Raw genomic sequence first — 9,186 nt, 5'->3', positions numbered from 1 at the left:
TGACTGAAATAACGGCACAACAAAATTTCAGAGTTATGTGACATTAACTAATCTCAAAATTATAAATTTTAAGTAACTGATTTAGATTATTAAATAATTAGTAAATTATATAGTTTATTGTAATAGAATTTGTAACAGTGTTACATGATCCAACGATGAGTAAATTAGGTCTAATTTTAACGAATGACTAATATATTTTCTAATCACCTGTTCGTTTTAATAAAAAGTAGCAAATTCGTTAAGAAGTGAAAAAGAGAATAGTTATCTTGGCGTCAATTTTATTTAATAATAAAATATATGAAATAGAATTGTTACGGAGGCTTAACTCAGATTTATATTTTTTTCAATTGTGCCATTACTGCAGTCAGTGAGCGATATGTCATATTAAAAATTTACAAGATTAACCCTCAAGAAGAACAGTATCCTGCGATCCCGATTCAGGAGTAGACGGATATGTCATATCCGTGTGTTTTTAATCTTTCATATCTTATGGTCAAATTAATAAATTTATACGTATTTTTTTAAATCGATTTTAGAAAAGACGTAGAAACTGATAATGTTGATGATATGATTATAAAAATAAAGGTACTTTTAATATAACAGGGAAAATAACACAAAATTCATAACAAATGTCAAATTCTGATGTTTTCTTTAGATGTCCTGTACCTAGTGTTTTCTTTTGAGGATTTAAAAGCTCAGCAACTAATTAGACATGTAATCGCAAGGTGGTAAAGGAATGATATTTCTAGAATAGATTCAGAAGAACATTTTATTGTACTATATTAATAATCAAAAATCTTCTATACAATTATTAAATTACGTGTTGTACTTCATAATCAGTAAAGGAAGTTTTATTGTATATTATACATCTAGCGAATTAAAAGTCTCAACTTGTACAGGCTGGCAGCAATTTTACTCTAAAATATAAGTTCTTATTGTTTGAAAATTTTTTATTTCTGACAACAGGTTGGTAGTACAATATAACGAAATTTTCCAAAGTCTCAAGAGAGGATTTGCCTGTATGAAATTTAATGTCTTTCCAGTGATATGTTTGTTTCTTTCTGATAACTACACAACTGCTCTTGATATTGAAAATTAGAGGTTACAATGTTCCAAAAGAGTCCAAAGTTCTTGTTTTCTCCCTAGGCCCCCTCAATTCCAAAATCTAAATGCAGAGAACTTCAGCATATTAAAAATGACTTTCAATCATCACTGAAATCTCACAACTCTTCATTGCATCTAAAGCTCTTCCCTATTTATTCTTTTCATATATTAATCGCAAGTAAGACAATACAATGAAAATTTCAATCAGAATCCATCAAAGTAGCTATACCAAAGCCTAGAAATTAAAACCCAACAAATTCTACATTGAATTGTAAACTACAAATGGAATGTTTGTAAAAGAGATTCAAGAGAACAAAAATCTATCCTGCTAAATTAATGATACAAAACCTTTTATAAAAATATAAAAAAACGTGTTTTATACGTAATATTTTATGAACAAACTTTTATATTTTACATTACAAAATTAACCAAAAAAATCCTTAAATATATTATGAAATTATACACTTGACTAAAAGTTGTCGAATAGATAAGATTCCTAAAAGGTTCTTTAAGAAAACGACACTATAATACCGCAGATTAATTTTGCAAGATCCGGTAAACCAAGAAGATCCTCAGCATCCACCTTCGGAAATGTGTGCTATTAGGGTTATTTGCCAAGCACACGGAATTTGGAACAAGGTGAAATATTTGTATCCGATTCTTTATAGATAATTCTCTATGGCGATAGTTATGGTTTAAAAAAAAGTGGTTGAACGTTCGCGAGCTCAGCCGCGATATTGCAATCAAAACTGGAATTTCCAAGTCGGTTCGCAGTGCTCGCACGATGGAAAGTCGAGATATCGATCTGCTCGAGGTCCCCTTCGCCGTGTCAGGGCTGTATCTCCTTTAGCGCTATGGGAATATTCTGCTTACCCTCTCTTCATCTCCTCAACTTCAATTCCAAATTCTCCAATTTCAAATTAAGGATCGCTGCCGTTGCTTTACGTATATAATTTCCTCGTCACTTTTACACGCCATTTGATATTGCACAGAGTCGTTTTATTTTAATTTAACGCTTTTAAATTGTCGACTCGATTCTATATTTGGAAAATCCACATTATTTCTTTAGTTTACTTAATTATCGAAGTACTGTTTAATGTATTATTAAGATTCAACGTTTTGTTGATTTTTCGGTGTATAGAATTGTTATTTAATTTTTTAAACTGTTGTGTGGGATCTCTCTGTATTTATTATTATTCTTTAAATTTCTGATATATTTTTACAATTTTTATGTACACGAATTATTTTTAAGGTTTAAGGTATTTGAGTATCTTGTAAATTGTTCAAGAAATTATGTTGATTTTTAATGTAAATATTTTTTATATGCAAGTAAATTCGAAAGATTAGTATTTTCTTTTTAAAGAAATAACTTGCGTTTGGTTTTATAAGGGAAAGATAAAGTTCAAATATTGTCAACATTTGCTCTGTAATATGTTGTGATGTTATATTGTATTCATTTTTAATTTTTAGTGCGTCAGTTTTTTCGAAGAATTGAACTATGGTAATTTTTATCTTGTCTAAAGTGTAAAAGTTTTTTTGAAATGTGGGACAAGAAAGGGTGAACAGTTTTTATATACTTTCCTTTTAATATCAGTATTTTTATTATCCTTAATTTTTTAATTTGTATGTTACGTTTAATAAAAATGTCACCCAAAAAGTACTATCATTCAAATTATTATTGTAACGGCATTTTAAATATTCAAAACAAAATCCTAAATACTTTTGTGTGTATGAGTAGAGATTATTCAGTAGATAGTTGTTCTATCTCATATTTTTTAATAAAAAAAAAACTAATTAAATTTATAATACCTTTTTTAAAATATTCATGATTTAAATAAAATTGTTTTTATTTGTTTCCAATGAAATATTTAAAAATAGTTAACAAAATATGTGATAGAATTCACCTCTTTGAATTTAAAGCATGCAATGGTCGGGTTGCTATAATTATCAAAAGCGAAAAATTTTGTAACTCGTTTTCTTGTAATAATTTTGTCTACTTTGTATGAAACTAAATTTAATGAAATGGTATTAACAAAAATCTTGATCACTTTTTTTTTTAAATAAAACATTTATTCAAAATTGAAATGTGTAAAATGTAATAAATAATTTTAATTTTAGAAGAAAAAGATATTAGGTTTATGTGGAAGCGAATACATTTATAAAAATAGATATACAAAATTTTGTTTCAATTGACTGAAAATTGTATATGCTACATTATTCACTACCGAAAATTTTATGTTTTGAGAGAAACATGTTTAGAGTTTTGAGTTTCTGTAAATAACATTTAACATCATGTGTTAGTTTAGTGATGCCTTAAGTATATTTAGATTTCAATAATCTGCTTATAGTTTCGAAAAATCATTATCCAGGTATTAAATAATGTTGTTGTTGTTGTACTTAATCCTTATTGGCTAACTAGAAAATAAATAATAAAAAAATAAAAATAACTAAACCCTACGTCCATGTAATTAATTTTTGGATGCGCTGAGATGGAGAAAAATTATTCCGATAGATTTTTGATTGATTTTCATAATTTAAATTTTAAAATTGTAATAGCAAACCCGATAAGTAACCTATAATAATATGATATTAGTCTCACCATTTTGAATTATATTGTACTGGTGCCAGAATAATAATATCGACAGCCAAAAAAACTTTTTTGATAAATTATTAAAAATAAATTCTGAATTTAATTTAGATTAATCTCACCACATTCGATGTGTTATTTTGAATTTTTTAAATCTAATCTTAAAATTGTAATCAGTAATCTTAAACAATATAAGACATAATTTGGGCATATTTTTATTAACCAAAGGCGTCTGAAATAATGAAAATATTTGTATTAAAATTAATATATACCTTTTAAGAGGAGCATTGCGCGGCGAAAAAGTACTTCCATATATATCTTCTACAATTTTAAAAATTTGAATATTTTCATAAGGACCAAATTGGCTCGTATTGATCTGCTTAATTAACGTAAAGGCTTAATTTTTGGATTAAAACAAAAAATTTTTTTGAAATCGAATATTAACAATAATATTTTATTTCCCATCAATAATTTCGAAAAAGGGAGCCTTTACGACGCTGCGTCAAATTTCAGCAAGTAATTTAAGACCAACAAGAAGCAAATATTCCCATAAATGTAGAAGATTTTTTGGAAATACTGTTCTAGCGCAACAATGGCAAATTTGCACATTTTTCCTTGTTGCGCTACCACAGTATTTTCACAAAATCTTCTACATTTATGGGAATATTTGGTTCTTCTTGGTCTCAAATTACTCGTTGAAGTTTGGCGCAGCGTCGTAAAGGCTCCCTTTTTCAAAATTATTGATGGGAAATAAAATATTATTATTAATATCCGATTAAACAAATTTTTTTTTTAATTTAAAAAATAAGCCTTTACGTTAATTAAGCAGATCAATACGAGCTAATTTGGTCACTTTGAAAATATTCAAATTTTTTAAAATTGTAGAAGATAATTTGGAAGTACTTTTTCGACGGAAAATGCATCCCCTTAATTAAAATGATACTAGAGTTATCGTCTTCCATTATACAGGGTGTCCTATTTTAATTTTGTTACCTAATAATTTTGTAGACAAATGGGTTTTGGAGAAAACGTTTACGATAGAGTTTTAGACAGAATTTAGAGTACCCTAATTAGCAGTATCAAAAAATTTATCTTGTATATCTTTATAGAGGATAAGTGAGGTTCGCTTTATGCTTTGGTAAATGGAACGATCCATATTTTTATTACATAGTATTCTTGTAGTTAATTTCAAAAGAGCTTTTGAACACATTATATAAATTTAACATTTCATCCAATCTTTTACTAGACATTTAGATTTGAAGTTATAAATAGATAATCGACAATGCATATATATTCGTAATGGTAGCACACACTTATTCACCTGCACAGAAATCCATAAACAATTTTAAGTTGAAATATCTAGTAATAACTTGGATAAAACGATAAATTAACTTATTATGTAGAAACCTCTTAAGATAAGTTACATGAATATACAACACAACCATATAATTGCATTAAAACAGATTAAGGTGACCTTCGCCATCCTTCATAAGGACAAAAAATATGAAAATTTTGAGACTGATAAGTAAACAATTCTGAGCCTTAAGGTTTTTATTCAAAACATTTTTTTTATAACCTATTTGTTTTAAAAATATATTTAGGAGAGAAAATAAAATAATTGTATATTCTATACAGGGTCCAACAGTTAAAAGTTCAATAGCATAAATATAAGAAAACGTGTATCTACATAACTATCAGAGATATCAAAAAATTGTATAAGACCTTTTTGAATGCAAATCGTAATACGTTTCGAAAAGGTCTTATTCAAAATTTTGATATCTCTGATAATTATAGAGATACACGTCGTTTTGTGTATTTATGCTCTGGGTCATTTTAACAGTCAGACCCCGTATACTTTTTTAAAATTAAATTTCGTTATAGTAAATCTGAAAATACCCAAAAGTCCAAATGTCATTTTCCTAAGGGAATTACTTAAGTTTATAATTGCAATTTCATTCCCAGTCATTCAAGTATTTCATCAAATTTCAGAGAGAGCTATTAAATAATTTCAAGGATACGTTTGTACGAGTACCTAAAGCTGAAGCGGAAGCTAAATCTTATTCGAGGGGAGCTACATTTATCAAAATGTAGACATTATGAAATAGAATTACGCGCTCGGTGTCACGTTTGAAAACTCTTATCTCGTACGAATGAAAATCTGCTTTCGTTCTTAGCTATAATGCGAAATGTTTGGCTTCATTTTTTTCATGCTTCATAATGAAATACACCATTTTTTCTTTCATATGATTATTTCCTCTGCTAATTAAAGGTGAGTTATTTTAATTTTCTACATAATTTAATTTAAGTCAGATACGATTTTAAAAATAAATAAAAAACAGTGAGTTAATAAGTGATGGTAGGAGACAGTGTTCGTAAATGATGAAGAAAGAAGATGGACAAAGTGAATTTTGATCGAATCTTCCTGTTTTGTGGAGAGATGAGGTTGTAACACAGGCAACAAGTTGGTAATTCTTCTTTCATTGTCATTGGCATTTATGTATTTTTGGTTCTATTGTGACGACCATAGCTGTCAGAAATTGCTCTTTTACAGCCAATTTCAGCTAAACATCCATGTGTTACACAGGGGATACGTGATTATGTATTGGTTGTAAAACAGTGATTTCTGGTAATTTTGGTGATTGTTGAATGTTCCTAATAATTGCATTTACTATTTTCCTATATAGAAGATAATGAATTAGGTTAATGGTAACAAATGTTAAATTTTTGAAAAAATATAAAAAAAAAACATTAATTAATTTGTGTACTTTATAGAATGAAGGTGCAAACGAAACAAGATTAGGAACAGTATTTTTAAAGGTTGAAGAGAATTTAAAATATATAAGATGGAAAAAAAACAAATTTCTCAATACAAATTTCCTCTTTTCAGGAAAAGTGAGTTTGGCAATGAGCAAAAAACTGGGACGATTCTTCTTTCAATTTTATTATCAATTATGAATTTCCAGCTTCATTCTGATGTTTACCGCAAAGTATTTAGCTAAATTTGTTCAAACTAGATTACAAAACTTGTTAATTAAAAGTGACAGAAGTTTATTTTCTGAAAAAAGAGGGAAAAATACAATTAAAAAATTGTTTACACTGAAAACGAAAGTGTGAGGGAGCAACAGGTGATCGGGAATAGTATTCTAGAAGGACAAAGAGAAACAGATGTATAGGATAGAAAGAGAAGGTTTGAACGGAGCCTTCCTCTTATAGGGAGAGGCAAGGGGGCAACAGGCAACAAGTCGGTGATTCTTTTTCAATGTAATTTTCATTCATGCTTTTTGAGCTTCATTGTGGCTACCACTGATCTATTGAAATAAGTTCGAGATGAATGAAAGTGGAATTCTCGGTTTAACAAAAATATTAGGAAACTTGAAGGTTGTGATATATGTACAAACACATATATACATTCGACTATATAGTGTGTACCAAAAGTTTGGACTCCCTGAAATAACTCAAAACTGAAGTATTTAAAAAAAATGTTTTATACCGAAATTTTAGCACTCGACAAATATATATTTGTTGACTTTATTAATTTGACCTGAAAAAACAACACAAAGGTTATGTCAAGATCATGTTGATTCTGTTTAAATAAAATGGTGTATTTTTTTTATATTCTTTTGGTTTATTTCAAAAGCTTTTCAGAGGCCTTTTGAATTTATTATTCCATATTCAGTCATTTGCAAATATTTCGATTTGAAATTGCACGTGGTTGTAGATCGAACTAAAACACTGTTTGTGTGACCGCAACGCGACATATAGCACAGTCTTTTATCTATGATTACTTTCAAATTGTAATTTCTCATAAATAACTGTATGAAATGAAAATATGAAAAGTGGATTTGTTATTGATTTTTATATAAGCTACAATAATATGCAATAAAAAATAGCTTATTAAATGTGTGAAAATTAAAGTGACCTTGACGTGACCTTTGTGATGTACTTCAAGGTCAAACTATTTAGGTACAAAAGGTGTATCAGATTAATCTATTACAGACAAATAATTTGTGCCTAAACTATTAGCATTATCAAAGAATGTTTCAAATAAAATTTGTTTAACTTTTCGAGAGGAGGATATCATTGAGTCGATTGGTTTGACTTTCAAACGTTTCTCGAAGGTCATATGAAGGTTATTTTGAGTTTCTCGATATAAATCCCTCATTTTTATTACACATTATCATAACTCACCTCGAGAGCCTTCTAAAACCATCTTAAAAATGTTGTCACTTCACGCAGTCGTTTATCAGATATTTTGATTGAAAACTGCATATAATTATAGGTTCAATTGAAATAGTGTGTTATCTCTACGCGTATACACATATATATGCTCGAATATCTTTAATTTCAAATAGAATTATCTAGCAAATGGTTGTATTTAATAAAAAAATAGAAATAAGACTTTTCAAAGCTCTCGAGATAAGCTATGAGAATATCCAATAAAAAATAGAGGTTTTCATTTAAAAATCTCAAGATGGCCTTCGTGTATGCAAATTAATTTTGATTATCAAATGTATGACACTATATTGCACCCCTCTCCTTTCTAAATTGAACAACTTCTATTAAAAACATTTGTTAATAATAAGAGTAATCTGGCAATGATGTATTTGCAATAGATTAGATAACACATCATATATATATATATATATATATTATTGTTTAAAGTTTAAATAGAAAACTTTGTCCAAAAATCCTCCCCTTTTAATTATTTTAAGGTACCCAGACTATGACGAGTCTTACATACAACAATACCATTTCCACTGCCAAAAATGAAAAGGCTACAAAAATACATTTTGAACAATTTAACGTCCATTCCTCGTTCAATAATCATGACAAAAATTTAAATTAAGGGCAAAAAAAATTTACAAAACGAGAAGCAGATTTGTGAATAGGAAAATCGTAAGTATAGGTATGCTTTGTTAAACGCACACGGACAGGTAATCGAGTTGACAAGTGGTTGCCGGTGTCTTTGAGTGTGATTGTCATTCATGCATTGTGAATCAAGGACTTTATTTTTAGAAACGCTGAATGAAAGTGGAGTGGTTTACTCCTACCTCCCTGCCCCGTAGTAGTGCAACTGGTGAGAGTGGTAGTAACGGTAGCAGAGTAGCTATAACAGTAGTGGTAGTGGTGGTAGTTGAATACTGGTGTACACTGGAGGGGAACGGAAGAGCAAAGGGTGCTTTATGAGGTGGGGGATTGGGGGGATGGGAACAAGAATAGGAAGGAGGACGAGGAAGACATTCCTCCGATCTACGAGTAAATCGTACTACTACGTACGAGAACGACCATTGGAACACTCGTTTCTTCAGGCGTGCTGCACTTTTTGATAATAAAGTCTCTATTACTCATAGTGCTGTAGTATAGGTGTTTCTAATCTTAATACTCGTACATGTAAAAGTTTTTGATAAGTTTAGTTATATTGCATTGGATGCTGAAGACATTGAAGAATCTCTTGTGTTAAAAATTAAGTGGTTGTATTTAATTAGTTTTGGTAT

The sequence above is a fragment of the Prorops nasuta genome, unplaced genomic scaffold (assembly GCF_024137725.1).
Source record: "Prorops nasuta isolate Cenicafe-Biocafe unplaced genomic scaffold, Cenicafe_Pnas_1.2 PNAS00017, whole genome shotgun sequence".
Classification (NCBI taxonomy): Eukaryota; Metazoa; Arthropoda; class Insecta; order Hymenoptera; family Bethylidae; genus Prorops; species Prorops nasuta.
This window is presented reverse-complemented; position numbering follows the sequence as displayed.